A 15,422-nucleotide genomic window follows, 5' to 3' on the forward strand; every position below is an offset into this window, starting at 1 on the left:
CTGTAGATAAACCCTTCATATGAAAAATAGAATACGTATACAGATTAAACATATTTGAAAATATAATACCTTTTCGGATACGAGCAGATAGAACGCATGGGTAATGCGGAGTGACGCGTAACGCAATTCGAAGTTTTTGAAAGACAGCACATAGAAGTCTTCCGCTAAAATCGTTATACCCGTTGACAACGATTGACGAGCGACAAAAATTCCGATGCTAATTTCATTACCCAAGGTAATCCAATTTTCATAAATTTTCTACCGTAAATATCCGTAGTGCAAGTTCATGATAATCGTGCGGGTTACGCTCTGGATATCTGTCGATCATTTTTTTACTTCAATACTGATGAATTCATGAATTCATCACCATTTATTTGTACCGTTGGAGTCGTTCGACTTCCTGTTATGTATAATCCCATTTTTTCCAACCAACTTTGTTCCGAGCAATTCGTTCTTTTCTCCGTTTGTAAAAATTGCGACCTGAGGATTCGAAGTTTGGACCATTCGCAAAACGCGTCTCTTTATATTTAAAAATTTGAAGTCTGGTTGCGCGTTTTTTACGAATCGGTTAAAATCGATGCGCATATTTTTATATAGAGACTCGATTGGTCATCGGCTTTCGACCTGATATTCGTAAAAAAAAATTTATTCCATCACCCATTCGATGTCGGTCATAATTTCATTTGTCACCTCCAACAACAAGATAGATTGCATACTAAATCGCGTTTACCTGCGATATAATTCATCGCCATTTGTTCTCGTATGAACATCCCCCAAGTAATGTATACATACACATCTATACGATATGGCCGCGCAGATTAACACGGTGGTCGTGAACTTCCATCGCGCAATTGATTGTAGGTAAAAAAAAAAAAAAATGTACGGGTTCCAGATTTACCAGGCATACATAATAATTCCGTGCATGCGATGAAATTGTTCGATGCACCGGTTCTTAGGAGGCGATAACGCAAAATTTGTCCTGAATATCACGTGGTTTGCCGAAGTATCAACCCTCAGAGGATCGGCATTTGAGTAATTTCGAGAAATAGTTATTTCTACGGAAAAGTGGTCCGAATTCATCGGACATCGGACCAAATATAACGTCGAAGGATATTAATTTTATCGCGCCAAAGAGCGGATATCGGTCCTCCAAGGGTTAATAACGAAAATTTATACGCCGCTGGTAACGCGAAGCAGTCATCATCTGTGCTGGGTTTTCAAAGGTAAGCAATAATACGGCTTACCGCGTTCTTTGACCGTTTTGCCGTAAATCATAAGACGCGGTGAGAGCCGATAAAGAGATAAACCTCGGGATACAACCTGCCGTTTCCTGAGAAGATACGAAACATAAATGAAATAAATGAATAATATAAAATCAAATAACTAACCGGGAAATTTTTCTTTCAAGAAATGCGGGGCATCGTCGTCGTGCATAAATAGAGAATCGGGTAACAATAGACCGGGATAACCCATATATTATCTTTCAACAAAAAAAAAAATGTAAAAAATAAACACTCGATCCCTCGCGGAAAACCTCGCGGATGGGGATTGAAGGGGATGAAGGATGCGTTGTTTAGTATAAGCCCCGAAAATTCGGGTTGAGCATAAAATCTCGGCATCTCATTGTGCAGGAAAACCGAGTTAGAGCGTGTATAAATTGAATTCTTGAAAAATGATTTTTGAAATCTTTTTAGTTTTTTTCGCTACTCGAATTTTCTTCGAGAAAATAAATCCAAATGTGAAGTTTCGCATGCATGGGACAGTCGCAACGGATGCAGAATTCGAATTTTTATTTAAAATATTTTTTGATTTTTCGTCTTTTCGGTACGGCCAGCCGTCACGCGTTTCATGTACTCGGTGCAATGATTGATTTGGATCTTTTTTCCTCCGAAGAATTCGATCGACGCGGTTATCTTCAAGAAACGACCGTTTGCTGACGATTGATTGGGATCAATCGATGTACTTTAAGATCTTTGCTGCATCTGAGATGCTTTCTTGGGATCGTATAAGACGTCGAAACGTGAAACGTCGATTCACGCACGTTTCGCTTCTTCAATTTTTCCTCAAAGTGACTCAAGCTTCGAAGCTCGTTCCAGCTGCTCTTGAGGTTTGTTATTTACCGTTTACTCCACCATTTCCTAACACTGTACTAATTACTCCTCAAATCCTCCGAATGTTGAGTTTCACTTCGATATATGTACATACATACAGTATACGTATACGTGTGCAGTTAGTTCCAGGGAAATGATCTCCGGTTCGAGTCGACGATTTTCCGGCGGAAAAGAAAGTCGTTGAGATATACTCTTGTTGTATCTACCGAGAGAACTACTCGTCCCCGATCCCTACGACCCTTTCAGAGACCTCTGAAAACTTAGTTAATTAACACTTTGACTTCGGTGTATATACAAATGGGAAATTTAATTTAGTTTTCAGTCCGGCATGTCGACGGGAAAAATAGAGCCAAACTAACGAAACATGAAGCGAAACTAGTCAAGAATTTGTGTATGGTGATAAAAGAAAGAAGAGTATCGATATCGTTTGAATTTATGTGGAATCGTATACGAGGCGACTGATGGAAAGTCTTAAATCTGAAAGGAGGTCGGTAGCTACTCTTCCCGTTCACATTCCATTTCCCATAGCTGTTTGTATTTTTCATGAGGTTCTCAATCCCTCGAATTGGATTGTTGAAATAAAACAGTATAGAGGAAAGAAGAACACCCTTGCTTCCTCCTTTATACGGCAACCTTTCACGATGTATTAAAATGCAGTAGCCACTATATGCTGTATTCTTAGAAATAATCTTGAAAGAGTGGTGTCATATATGACGTGTACACACGTCTGAAGAAACTGCCGAGACAGGATACGTCGAGAGTACTTTGCACAATCAGGGAAATCTTGAGGTTGAAAACCCGGATGTAAAAATATAAAGTTGAAAAAGCTTAAAAATTTCCATTCACTCTGTAGTGAGCTGGTGCAGACAAATAAAACATATACCTATACCCTATAACGGTGCACTAGTTTTTTGCTTTCTGTCTCTGAAGATGGCACGATTTGAATATACATGCGTACCTTATATTCCTTCCGAAATTGTAACTTTGCGCTTTCGGTGAGCTCAAAGGATTCTCTACATCTTTTTATTTCGTTAAGAAGCTTCGAACCGAAAGGAGCAGAAGAGGGGAAGGTGGAGATGGAGGTGGAGGTGGAGAGAAGAATATATCGTTTGGTTTGAAGGGATGGCGATAAATCCATTCCGGTTCCGAGTTACCGGCGATCGTTCTAGGATTTATATTCACAAAAAATGTAACGGTGCATACGGATGAAATTATCAATGTGTTCGAAATTCGGTTTCAAATCTTCCCGTATGGTAGAGCAGGAAAAAATCGATGCCAGACAGACGTTGAGGATGATAAAATGAAGAACTGCTGCTGCCGCGAAGAAAAGAAATCGAAAGAAAAAAAACATGCCAAAGAAAACATGTAAGATGAAGAGTACCCTTCCCCCGAAAGCAAAACGCGAAGCGATACGATTCACCGCCGAGTGGTTATTATAGGAATTTGATAGCATCGCTATTTCTCTTCTCACGTCGAATTTTCAAGCGAATATCTTACTACAAGTCAAACACGAAATCCTCGCAAACTTCCGCTGGTCTAAAAGGATTTTGCCTCGAGAAAATTGGCTGCAAAATTCGACCGAGGAAGTGAGACGTATGACACGTATATTGCGTGCCTATATACCTACATACACGTATGTATATGTGCTACGTACACCATATACCGTGGGAAGAAGAAATATCCTGTTCGTGACGGACGATACCTAAATAAAAGGACATGGAAAATATATTATACGATTCAACCCTGTGGATATTTTACATCGACGTCTCGTGTCTCTGCGATTCGTCTGGCGTGTTTTGTTCGTTGGTGTTTTGGAGATATGCGCGTGTAGTTGATGAAAAAATGGAGAGAAAGAAAAAAAAAAATCAAGAAAACGTAACCGACTTCAAAGCTCAAGCTTCTGAAATATCAAGTTAATTAAAAATTAGATATAAATTTATAATGAATGCGAGTGACGTAGAGTAAATCAAAGCAATTTCGCTTCAAAGAAACAAGTTAAAAAGCCCACTTTACGGTTTGTTACGTGTGTTCTGTTCCCTCGGGCTCAGAAAACAACTTCACCATGTCTATACGTTACAAGATTGAGTGTTTGCCGAATAATTTTAAAAGAATGAATATATCGTAGAAAAACGTTGGCGGTATTTGTTTGAAATTTGTGGAGATTTCATTATTCGGTGTCAATCTGAACTTACGATGGGGAAATTGTAGAATTTTAAAGATCTGTAGAGAATGAATTGATTTCTGTTGCCGCGAGGAGGGATAACAGCGGATGGATTTTGTTGTGGAATTCACGTCGTTTATCTTTTCAGGCTTTTCGAGTCCTTCCTATCTCTAATAAGATATCTAGTTACATAAATGGTGGACAGGGCGGGCTTTTATCTGTGGAAGCACAAAGATCTTAGATTTCTCGTAAAACCTAGTTCAGATTTCGGTTTACCATCTCATCTTGATTTTAACCAATAGTCTAAGACTCTTGTTCGTCTATTTTCATTTTCATTCCATCAACCCAAAAAAAGGGACTGAATTTTATGCAAATCGAAAATGTCAACAGCTCCTTCTAGACCCTCGGAATTCCCGCGCAGGATTAATTGCTCATAATTAATGACGATGGAATTTGAATACCGTTGGGAAAACGGACCGGATGAGAAAGACCTCGTAATTCGGATGAAAATTCATGTTTGCACGTTCTTTGTAAGCTCCATCTCCAGATCTAGAGAGATAAATCCGATTCTTTCGTCTTCACACCACGGTAATCATATCGATCATTTCATCGCGTTGTAACACCGTACGTCCTGTTACAACGTAAAGAAAAACCAATTCAAAGACCTTGACGCTCATCGAAAAAACGTTGATTCGATTACACGATAAAAAATCACTTTTGCTCGATGTTTCAAACCTTGTACGTAACATGTTCAAAATTGAAATTTCCCCGCCAAGTGCTTCTCCGGAGCTTGACACTTTTTTTTCGTTCCCAAATTCGGACGTGCTTGGGCCTCGGCTAACATAGATACCGTGCGTTTTATCTAGACCCTTTTCGTGTGGCAGCTGCTGCAACGAAAGGTCCACTTTCGGTGCGAAAATGAAACTGAACTTACTTAATGAAATCAGGGCTCCACCACAAGCTCCCACGTCTAGCACTGTCGGCAAACATGGGACAAGTTTAACTTTGGAGCACACGGAATTTGGTGGTGGACCCACACATGTGTATATATCATCTACCGGGTGTCCCATTCGAAAGGCTGAATTCAAAATATTTCGAAAACTAGAGCCGCCCGTCGACAAATGATTGAGACAAAAGTTGTGCGATTCCAAGGAGATGTCAAAACAGTGATTGTTTTCGTATCCTTACCGTCGAGAAATTGACAAAAAAGTCAATTATCGTACTTGGTAACATAACTTTTTTTTCTTCTAGGATGGTGAACTCGCGACGTATTGCGACGTCGGAAGTGTTCACTTGCACGTCTATCTTACGATATAAATAACGTCAAAAAAACATCTGAATATCATGAAAATAAGAGACAATGTCGGATTTCTGATTTCAGAATGCGTCCTATCAAATCAGACACTCTGTATACACGTGCACCCTTTTCATTTAACATTTCAACACCGCGTACTCGTGTACAAAAAAAAAAAAAAAAAGGATACAAAAAAGTAAAGCTCATTTATCGACCTCAAGCTCACAGGCGTACTCGCTAACAAATTTTAAGCAAAAACAACTTTTTGCTCAAACTTTTTTTGTTCGGTTGTTTGTTCTCCGGGTCAAATGAAATAACCACGACGAGATTGTTTTTATTCGTGGGCTGACGAGAACCTGTGAAAAAATATATGATTTTTGGAAAAGCGTGTCTAATTTTCAGTCCTTTGAATGGGACATGAATTTCGTAAATCTTGAAGCGCCTGAATATTGAAAATATGTACATGTGTTTCGAGAGAATTTTGCGCCCGACCATTGCTTCGAGTTTGCAAAGGTGAACCTACCAGTCCCGTATCTCGATTCTCGAGTTTTCTCGCGTGAAATCTACTTGTCGACTGCGCGAAGTAACGAAAGGTATCAGTAACTTCGTAACTACTAGTTAATATTCCCAGTTTGTACGCTCCGTATATCTTGTGATCTATGAAATGATCGTTGACGTTCGTTCGATACCGTAGTTATGAGCCAAAGGGATTATAAACAAAAGAAAATTAAAAAGATGAACGAACAAAGAAATAGATAATCAATAAAACTAGGGACAATCGTCGCGTTTGAATCAAGTCTTTCACACCGTACGGCTGGGTTTTATTACGTTAATGACTCCGCTGCAGTGGTATGGAGAGCGTCGTGGGAGGAGACGGTAAACGGTGTTACACTTTTTAAAGATTTTAATTATAAAAGTTTGCCTATTTTCGAAAGTAGATCGAGGGATCGATGAGAGAAGGCGCGGGCAACAACGTCGTTCGGAAAATTGTCTCGTCACTTTAAATTATGCCGGATAAATCTATGACGTAAAGACGATCTTGAATCGCGACGACGACTTTCCCATTTTTCTTTTCACAAACGACAGGCAGAGCGACTGGGACCAACAACGACCTTCCGTAACCAGAGTTCATCGAGGGTCAACGACTCTCCTCGATTTGTGGCGAAAAACAAAAATGAAAACAAACAAAATGCAAAAAATGTACGCAACGATAAACGGGGTTCAATACACTTGGGAAATTCAGTCCGCCTTTTAATTTCAACTTTTTCTGTAGTCTATACACTTACGCGGTTGTAACACGAAAGTGCCGGAGAATATCTGGATGAAAAAAAAAAAAAAAAATTGTGCCATTCGGAAATTGACCAACCAAATTTCTGTGCCGCAAGAATACGTGTACATTGAAATTCGAACCGAATACGATTGTGTCGTACTAATTAATTTGTCGCGTAATTCGTATGAGGCGTTTAACATTTTCCGCTGATTTTTTGTCTCAACCGCCCAGATATTTGTAACTCATCGTCAGTCGTCGCGTGATATTGTACATGACCTTTGAAAAATTTCGTTCAATTGATTAAAGTGGATTAAAAATTCCAACGCCCATCCCGATCTCTGGGTAGTAGAATATTCATGTAACGACGGTAGCTGGGTACTACTTCGACTCGTTTACGTGTAACTCGTTCGTTGGAACATCATATCGTGTATCGTATGTACTCGCGAAGGTGACCCTATGTATGTGTGTAAAGTCGCGTTACGTCGGTACGTTGTTTTTTTAGATATTTCCGTGCGCAATAGACCCGTGTGAGCTGCGGTGGTGTAGACCAATCTTGCGCTTCGTCGACGTGCAAGGAAAATCCGAGGAAAACTTGGATTACGAAGGGTCGCGACTCCCTCTCCGAAAACAAACGCGCGTGTGGTGCCACGTACCGTTTTGTGTATTTAGGCGGTGTAAAAGTGATAGTAATGAGATACTCGCCTTAATTGCAACGTCACCTTATTTATAGCTGCATATACGGCGAAATGGACGACGATTCACAGATCGCTCGATTCGTGTCCGGTTTATAATTTGTAAAACGAAAACTATGTACGTTCACATCGATTTATTTGGTGATATTCTTTCTACCTGAGAATCCGAACGGTTATATCTTAATGAACACAGGTATAAAAATGTACATATCGTAGTCGGAAGTGCGACTATATTCGTTCACTTTAAATGTAAGCTGAAAATTGAAATTCAATCATGACGATATCCCAATTTGAAAATATTCGGCGGCCTAACGAGCATTTTCTTTCAAACCTGAATGTTCTAATGAACATTCAGACCTTCGGGTGCACAAAGTTTCGACGAACGGTTAACCGCTTTTACCTCAAAGGATCGGGTTAAATACAAATTCATTTAACCGGATATCGTGCGCTACACTATGTGGGTGAGTGTAATACGCATATCTTGACATCTAACAGGATATTGTAGTGTTTGCCGGTTTAAATTGCTTCCCGGTAATCCAATATTATCAGGCCGTTATCAATGGGAGAAAATGTTTTCAAGCGTGTATTACCCTTATCTGACAGCTGTTGATGCACGAGAAATTTACAAGAGGATTACGTCATTACGTCTCGGAACGGATGAATAATCGCCGTGCTTCTGAGAACGATACGAACGTTGAAGAAGTTAATGCAAAAAGCGACTGAAGTGAACTTGGCCCCCGATATCCTACCAGTAACAAAAAAAAAGTTTGCCATCGATTGTCATCCGCTTGCCAATGTTTGCTATATCTTTATATTCCAGTTTGGCTATTCTTACTTCAAAAGTTATGCGTTTTTGAAAATTAAGGGAGGGAGGGGGAAACTTCGCCAATTCGCCCCCACCCCCGCCCCCTCCCCCAATTTTAGAAAACGGATAACTTTCAAACGAAGATATAGATATGGCAAACATTGGCAAATGCAGGACAATCGATGGCAAACTTTTTTTTTTTGAATAGTATACATATATCGGGGGGCCAGGTTCGCTCCGGTCAAAAAGCGTACGAGGCACAGTTTCAAAAAAAAAAAAGCGTGATTACCAAAGTATGGATCGTGACGATAAAATAGCTGTAGGTACATTGTTGTTCTATATCGTAGAATTTTCCAGAGTTCTACTGCACCAGCTTTTTTTTAATCCTGGATTATAGTTTGTAAACATTGGTAAGCTTGACGGGATTCCATGTGACGTTTGTACCAACGTCTACAGACTTAATTTGACTAGCGCGAGTCGCCTGTGCTTTAGATGTGTTGTTTTTTTTTTTTTTCTTTTCATATTACTGCGCGCCGGAAGAAAGATATTAGAGGAGCTTCCTCGAATTGCGGAAAACCTCCGGGTACAGAGGTTGTTTCTACTTCTAACGAAGGTACTTCTGCATTTGTCAGCGTTATTGGATTTTTCGTTCAGCGACTTTGTTGTTGCCAGTAACATTACATTGTTTAGGAATATCGGGCGTTTGATTTTGTTGATGTATCTATGGCAAATTAAATTTCTCCCGATAAATTGAATTTCTCTTGATAATTCGAAAAGCGTTCTCTCTCTTTGTTTTTGTGCTCGAATGTAGGGTGGGGAAATTATAAGGACGTGTGTAATTTCATACACCTGTAATGTGAAATTTCTTTGTGTTATTTCAACGAACTTCGTCCAGCGGAGAAGTCTGTAAAATGAGGGCGTAATTGAGCGAGGGAAACGAGATGAGATCAGAAAAATATTTCCACAATTGCCTACCCATATTACGAATTTCATCAAGTTAATATCACCACTGTCGGACGAGCGCCCGTAGACGGAGTAAAAAAAAAAAGTAAAATGAAGAAGTAAAAGCAAAAAAACATTAAATTTCCTAATTTACGTGGTTTTCGTAGTTTTTTCTTTCAACCGAGATTATTCCACTCGGCGTAATGTGTGCCCATATTTTTTTCCGTTCGAAAAACCCAGTTTTATTATTATCAAGCGGGCCTACGGGAAATTTTACCGCCTCGCCGGGAGAAGATCCTTTCAACTTCTTTTTTTTTTAAGTATGACAAATTCATTTCTTCAGGTTAAAATTGTCACGATTTAAGGATTTGTGGTACCCACATCTCCTGATTAAATACCACAATTTACAAGCTTCGCGAAACCTCGTTCGTCACGTTCCGACATTTATCCTTAAACAAATCAGTGGTAAGTAAAGATACGTAGTTTGCATTAAATATTACACGTAATTTTTGCTTTGTTCAATTTCCGGTTCTTTTTTCATTCTAACTCCGTGGAACATGATCGTGAAACACACAATACGTTTTCGTTGGGTAAATTGAATTTTTTATTCTATCTTTCGTCTATTTCAAAAGTGTCCCTTGAATGTAAATCTCAGTTGGCGGGATACAGGGAGTTGTGCTCCAGCTGCCATTTCGACAAACGCGATTTATTAAATATCTCGCGAACCGTGCATCGCACGACAAAGGCAAAGGAATTCATTTTTGTAGCTAATAAAATTCTCCATTACTTTCGTCCGAAATTTTTTTTCTCTGAAATGCATAGGTTTTCATTTATAGTGCATCAAACTTGTTTAAAAACGGTTATGTCTGAATATTTAGTCAATGGTGAATTACGGTTTACATAGATGTTCGGGGAAAGTAACGTGTCTTGGCTGAAAATTATTTGCATTCTTCAGACATTGAGTTTTCAGTTGAAAATTCAACGCTATAAGTTGCGATAGGCAAGCTCGATCTATGCGAATAGATAATAAATAAAAGATGATTAAATCCCGGCACTTTCGTGATCTTCTTCGATCGGAAATAAACGAATTCTTTGCAAAGAATTTGCGGGGAACTGCGGAACATTGTAGCTTTTCTATTTCGTTTGAAAACATATTTCCGAAGAGATTCCGTTATCTGCAAGTATGCAGCTTGCGTAAACTGTAAAACTAGCATTCTTCAGACTTTTCAAAGCTTTTAGAGATCTTGTTTACGTCCCATTACGTCCCAAGGCATTTCTCATATACAGTGTGTCCGTAAAATTACACCGCGGTGAATCTGGTTGCCGGGCGCATCGCCGCCCCGAATGTCGATTGTGACGATGTTCGGACGGTGCATTGATCCGAACGGCACGGTCGCCTGACAGCAGGCAACCGAAGGAACTACGGCGTGAGCTCTCTAAGAAACTGTATCCAGAACGTTGAAGGAAATTATGAAAACGAAACTATTCAACGCGCTAGTAAGGTAAATGATCCGATCGCTCGTGGGTGTCGGTCCAAGGGTCGCGGGTGATGAATGCTCGGAGGGACAGCCTCCTCAGAAAGTGTCACACGATGAATGGAAGCGCGACCAACTTGATAACTCCTCGCCTGCAGTTAGATTCGTTCGGTAACGACGTGATTATGCATTACCGCGTCGAATGGAAAATGGAAATCTACTCCGATCGAATGTCATCAGTTGTCCGTTTGCTCGTGAAAAGAAATTTGAATCGAGAACGTGCTTTGACCCCATCTTCCCCTGACGGAGTTTTACTCCTTTAATTGAATTAATCGTCCAAGTATTCTTCATCTCACAGTCAGTCGTTGGGAACGACGAAAGTCTCCACCCCCATTAGCAACCCCCGATAACGGAATCTTCCTGGAATCCGTCGGAACATGATGCGAATGAACGAGGTTCAGTCTCATTACCATACCGGAGCAGTCAAGTTTGTCACCCACATATCGCACACACAACCGACGTTAAATTCAGTCTTTCAGACTCTACTTTGTCGAGTCTGGTCATTCGAACCTTTTTCCGATCCAAAAAATTTACCGTTTTTGCTTCCGTTACGATGAGCAAAATGCATTTTGGATCATCTGAATTCGCTTGAATTGAACGCAAACACACTCGTATATACCTAGTTACCCAATTGATTACATAAGGTCAGTAGTTTCGGTCGACCTTGCCTGACATTATTCGCTTTTTTGTATCTTGATTGCGGAACCACCGGTTGGCGTGGTTTCATACGTACGATGTTAATTACTATCTGCGCGTTGTACGCCGAAGTTGTGACACCTCTTACGACCGAGGTCATCGGCGTTACCGCAAAGTTCGGCAATACACATGCATAAATTTTGTACGTATCGGTTAGTATTTGAAGTTCACTCGGTTGAGTAGATCTCGATCTGCGCGTTGTTCGTGCGGAAATTCGCGCGACTCTGACTTCACCCGCTAATGAGACTGTAAAATGTTGGTTCAACTTAGGATTAGTTGATTGGAGACGGACGTGCGATACGCGGGCTCATACGGCGTTCGCCGCAGTAAACGAGATGATCGTTACAATTTAATAATAAAATGTAACCTATGATAAAAATTTGAGGGCAAAGAAGGTACGGCAACTGTTAGGTATGGTACGTATGCGAGTCCAAGGTATGGACTACATATTTTCTTGCGAAAAGTATAGATCATTCGAGTGCCCAAAACTTATCGATAAGATCACATCGTTCGAAAAAAAAAAAAGAAAGGCTGGAACTTTACAGTCTTCCCTCGTCACACGAGTACGTGCGGAATCACATCTCCGGAATGGAGGTGAAAACCGAAAACACCGGAAGCTCAGAAATATTGAGTTATTGATTGAACCGACACTGTTTAGATTTTATTTCGTAATTCCTGAGGAAACTATGTGTAATGTGTATAGTATACCTAGCAATATCGGAGTTTCGTTGCTATTCGTCCGACCGCGAAACTCGCACCGAATATACTTACATATTTTTATCTCTTTCGTTTACATGTTAACTTCTATACCGGCATAAACGTATAGGTAGAAAAATATCCAACGGTTTTATATAGCCGCGAGAAGACGTCAAGACGTCGAGATGTATGATGTATAAAACACACGTACAAGACGCCGTCATAAACCACCGCCATAAACGGGAGGACGTTGGCCAAGAATGAAACTCCGCGATCGTTTTGGCGAGCTGAAATACATCGATTAAGGGATTTACTAAGTCGTAGGGCATCGGCCTTTCCATAGACGTCAATGCCAGGTGGCAGTAAAATTGCTTTCCGAACAACCCTCGAATTCTTCTCATTGACTTCCAGGGCAAATACTGAACAAATTGATACGGTGTATATACCGCGCGATTTTCGTAACAAAAAAAATATTTACCCCGAAGAGCAAAAACGACTTCGCGAAAAAAAAATATATCTCTTATTTTCGAGCTATTATGACGGAACATCAAATCGGGCTTGTGGATAAAAAAAAATGATATCAGGTAATACACTTGAAATGTTTTTTTTTTTTTTTCGTTGGTTTCAGCCATAGATATATTGAATCTATGGTTTCAGCATTATTCCTTATTGCTGATCAAAGTTCCTTGCGATAGGCAGAACATTAAGATCATTTTTGAATTGTAATTGATCCCCACGTGCCAAAAATTCTAAATCAGAAAATACATGTATTTTTGGGAATCAAAATTTGAGTTTCCATAAATTCGATAACAATTGATGGAATAATTCGAAATTTGGTATAATTCTTGTTTTTATATATTTGGAGGGGTTTAAGGGGACGTAGCGATTAACAATCGAAGATTACTTCTACAAGGATAACCCTAATGTAGATAGATCTTTTGAAAACAAAAATTATAAACGAAATTGCTCGACGTTCACCAGGCATTTTATCTCCTTTGCACATTTCTCGTTACTCTTCATGTGCAGATATTCTCCATCTCCGGAGCATTTCTTTTTCCCCGATAAAGTTCTTTCGATTCACCTAGCTCTTGTTTATACATAACATTCTTCGATATAAGGAGGGAGCAGTGAATAAAAAAAAAACGAGAAAGTATTAGGAGCATCGCAAAATTATTTCTCTCTGTCAAAAACACTTCTTACGGTATTTTCTTATTGCATTATCCGGTTTTATCATAGGGAGTAAAATTCTCAGCAGAGGCTAAAATTTTTGAGGAAACACATTCCGCGTTTTATGTGCACACCAAATACCTCGTGGATATTTGTTTTTTTTTTTTTCCATTCATTTGAAATTGCATCGTTCGAGCGGGTTGACGGATCGGTAAAACTATAAGATACATTGTCCAGCGGACTTATATCCGAGCGCTTCAAAGTTCAAACCACATCCACCAGCGAAATCAAGTTATCGTATAGCTCTGACAGGATTTCTCTCGGTGAAAGTTTTCCGAAATTGTATCGTTAGCGCGAGCGCATCCGCTGCAATAACGCGATGAGATGAATCAATTGAGGTCAGACAATTAGTTCAAGCGCTTACGGGGTATTGAGGTATTGATTTTTCATTTACTCTCGACGGTCGTCGGATCCATCGAACTATGATTAGATGACAAAATGATCAATCCGTGGACGAGTTGGGTATGCGGGATTTTCATCCAAATTACTCGTCGTCGCGGATGTCTGTGGAAAATCAAAAATTCACCATCACCCCGGAAAATAAATTCCGATCGTTGAAGTCCATGTGCCATATCAAGATTTTTAGCTCGCTTATTCACAGGACTTCACGTAAGGTCTTCCCCGAGTTATTTTCGATCCGAAAAGATCGTTTCGCCGTGGCGAGGTGATGGAAATTTCGGGTCACGGAAGAGACACCAGATTCGGACGAGATACATGGATCGGATTATCTGGCGGAACTTGGCTCGCCGGCCTATCCGCCGATGGCAATTTCCGTGATCAATGGGTTTCGATTATAGCCCGCATCTCCGAAATTCGTGTGACGTGCTTCATCCGTTTTAAGCACTTGTGGATTTATTTTGATGAATTTTCTAACCAAATTTGCTTCCCGATCGTCGCAAATTTTCGATTGCCGTGTCGGATCCACGGACAAAGCGGACGAAACGTCGCGTGCTCACCGGAGGGTCTATCCGAAATATATATACGGCTACAATACGCACAACGCGAAGCTGCGAGGGCATGAATTGTGTTCAGCTTTCGTCTGGATTTCCATGTAAACAGATTTCGTTGGTACATAAAGCACCTGCTTAGTCTGTCACCGAGTGCGTTTACATTACAAGTTCCGCACCATCAATTGAGTCAGCTGGAGATGGGCGCACAGCTCGAAAGCTTAACGCTTACGTAAATTCTCGATATTTACGGATATTATACGTCTATATATTATGACGGTCAACGACATAATACACGCAGGGTATACGAATTCCATCTACATCTCGCCTGTATACACGTAGGTATGTATACGCGTAACAGCCACATGGGTATTAATCTGACGTCATAATAATATCGGTTACGTAGGCGTACCATCGGCGGCGATCCGCATATTGCGTGCTTTATTACACGTTGAATCGATAAACAGAAAAAAAAAAAAAAAAAAAAAAAACGCTCATCGGCTTATATAAATCACAATAATAAAGTCTTTGCATAATAGTAATAGTTGTGTAGTTAATCGGAGCGAAATCGTAGACTTGATTCATTTACAACCAGAAGACCGTGCGCGGTAACTTGAGGCTCCTGTATTCTTGGGTTTTCATATAACCGCTAATCCAAAGGTCATTATCGGAGAACTCGAATGGCATCGCAGCCGAGATCGCAGCATCACTTTTGTGCATTTTGTACGGTTCGAAACACCGGGAGTCTTGTTACTACGGTAGTACGGTAGGATATATATTCGTGACCATCTTTGAACGTGATGGGCAGCGATTACTCTGCTTACGACTGTATCGGTTTAAATGCGCTTTCGGATGTACCGGGCAAAGTGCAGCAGACGTTGCAGGTTGTTAACCTTCGTTGCGTCCGTGACTAACAATAAAATCAGGTCAAACGATCCGTCGTCTCGAGATGTGCGTAGTGTCTGGAGAAAAAAAAAAAAAGAAGAGAAACAATTCGAAACGAATAAAAAATGAATTGTAAAATTTCAAGGATGAAGAAACGAACG

General features: G+C 40.2%; 1 protein-coding gene across 11 annotated transcripts in view; it reads left to right on the forward strand.

Annotated features, from left to right (window-relative positions):
- Positions 1-15,422, forward strand: part of LOC105690159 (transient receptor potential-gamma protein) — an 82,626-nt gene that overhangs the window by 39,002 nt on the left and 28,202 nt on the right. The gene's annotated exons all lie outside the window — the stretch shown is intronic.

This window comes from Athalia rosae, chromosome 5 (assembly GCF_917208135.1).
Source record: "Athalia rosae chromosome 5, iyAthRosa1.1, whole genome shotgun sequence".
NCBI classification, from domain to species: domain Eukaryota; kingdom Metazoa; phylum Arthropoda; class Insecta; order Hymenoptera; family Athaliidae; genus Athalia; species Athalia rosae.